Source organism: Macrobrachium nipponense, chromosome 12 (assembly GCF_015104395.2).
Source record: "Macrobrachium nipponense isolate FS-2020 chromosome 12, ASM1510439v2, whole genome shotgun sequence".
In the NCBI taxonomy this organism is placed as follows: domain Eukaryota; kingdom Metazoa; phylum Arthropoda; class Malacostraca; order Decapoda; family Palaemonidae; genus Macrobrachium; species Macrobrachium nipponense.
In genome coordinates, this window is record NC_087205.1 from 101173386 (window position 1) to 101175565 (window position 2180).

At 33.9% G+C, this 2180-nt stretch overlaps 1 protein-coding gene across 2 annotated transcripts in view; it reads right to left on the reverse strand.

Moving 5' to 3' along the window:
- The window catches only part of LOC135224705 (inhibitor of growth protein 1 homolog), a 642357-nt gene that overhangs the window by 305743 nt on the left and 334434 nt on the right, over positions 1 to 2180 (reverse strand). The window lies entirely within an intron of this gene.

A 2180-nucleotide genomic window follows, 5' to 3' on the forward strand; every position in this document is an offset into this window, starting at 1 on the left:
TGCAATTAATCCAAGGTATTAAGGATTGCTTGCACGAGCAAGAGACCGAGTTGGCGTAATGCCAACTTAATCTAACTACGTTAAAAATAACACTTAAAAAAAAAAAAAAAAAAAAAAAAAAAAAAAAAAAAAAAAAAAAAAAAAAAAAAAAAAAAAAAAAACACTAACACCTAATCATTTCATCCTCGGAACCTTTCAATGACGTAGCCAGGACGCGCATGCCCACCCTATAACGCCCCCGTGGTGGGAAAACGAAGTGGGCTCCTCTCAGGCCCACAGCGTGGGCGGACTCCCGTCGTGGGCGATTCCCAGGGGCTTGCTGGGGAGCAAATGAAGTTATTCAACCATGAGGATACCCTGGGGTACCTACGTCTGTGCGTGCGTCTGCATGAAAAACGGGTAACGTTTTTGAAAACAATAACAGTATTAAAGGCGATGATGGTATGCTTGTATGTGATACAATTGTACAGGGTGTCCATAAAGTCCCAGTACATTACAGGTATTTATTACTTGTAATGGTACTGGGACTTTATGGACACCCCGTATTTTAATTCTCCTATGAGCAGTAACATTGTCGTAATGTATCGTCGTAATATTAACAAGTTTAAATATTAGCATACCTGATTTGAGACTACTGAGATATTCTGCTCTTTGGTGCCAAATGATGGGAACGTTTTCATCTTGCAAAAGAATATTAATTTTTAGGGAAGAACTAAAGACTTTCACTTTTTTTTACACCCAATTCATTCCCCTTGTGACGGAAACGGATCCAGTCACCCAACGCGGATACTCACCGTCTGTTACCGTGTATCGTCGTCTTCTTCGTAGACCCCATTGGGTGAAACAAATGCTGGAACAGTGACGCTTCTAGAGCTCAACTCTATTCATTTTCCATAACAGTCCCTTCAGCCATTAACATAAACATAAGATTATATATGAATCTATACAAAGACGCTTTACACAAAAGCAAAGACTCGCTACACAGCACTTCAATCAAAGACTACTAATCACTAATCACTGCATTTTACAGTAATAACCCAACCCAAGTCACAAAGCTTTACATCAACACAACATATAATTCACTGTAACATCAAAAAGTTAGTGGCAACCAACGTTACATCACACAAGAAAACGTACAAATGGATAAACAAATACATAAAAACAAACTTACCATATATTCCTCAAACTTGATACACTATTATAATCACTTGTTTGTTTCAGCTCCAACGAAAATCGTCGTTTTGGGCCTTTATATACCAGACTCACGCTAGACATCCATGGACCAAATATCATTGTTTCGATACATTATCCTTGGGCGACTACGCCCTACGCCAAGCGCTACTGCCATCTGTTGTCTAGTGTACACACTTTTTTTTCTATGCAAAATATATCAATTTTCAACCTTTTCTGCAATTTTACATTCAATAAATCAATATTCCTTTTACAATATATATAATATATATATATATATATATATATGTGTGTGTGTGTGTGTGTGTGCGTATATGTATGTATGTATGTGTATATATACATACGTATATATAACAAATATATGTATCAATATATATATACATATATATATATAATGTATGAATGCATGTATGTATGTATGTATGTATGTACGTGTGCATATATATATATACACACACATTTACATATTTATACATATGTATATATTATATACATATATATATATATATTATATATATATATATATATATATATATATATATATATATATATATATATATATATATATATATATATATTATATATATATCTGTGTCTGTGTTTATATATATCAGAGCTCATAATTGTGCGCAACAATATAAATGTGAATATTATATCGCTCAGGTATGCATTATTATTTACGGTGTGACGTTCAAACTACGTAAGATGCTGCTGTGATTGTACACAGATTTTTTTTTTTTTTATTATTATTATAAAGAGAATGGTAGAAGGACGAGTACTCCAATTTCCAAATCCGCACTAAAACTGAAGAAAAAATTGCGTCACCTCATGGAAAACAATGTGACTTTGGCTTCAGAAAAGAGGAAAACAGAAGGAAGTAAATTTCCCCAGCTCGGCCTACTTTTGGTAAGTGAGTAAAAGTGCATTTAATTAAACGCACATGTGCCAAGTACACAAGAAAAAGCTACTTGCATTCCGTGTTAACAAAT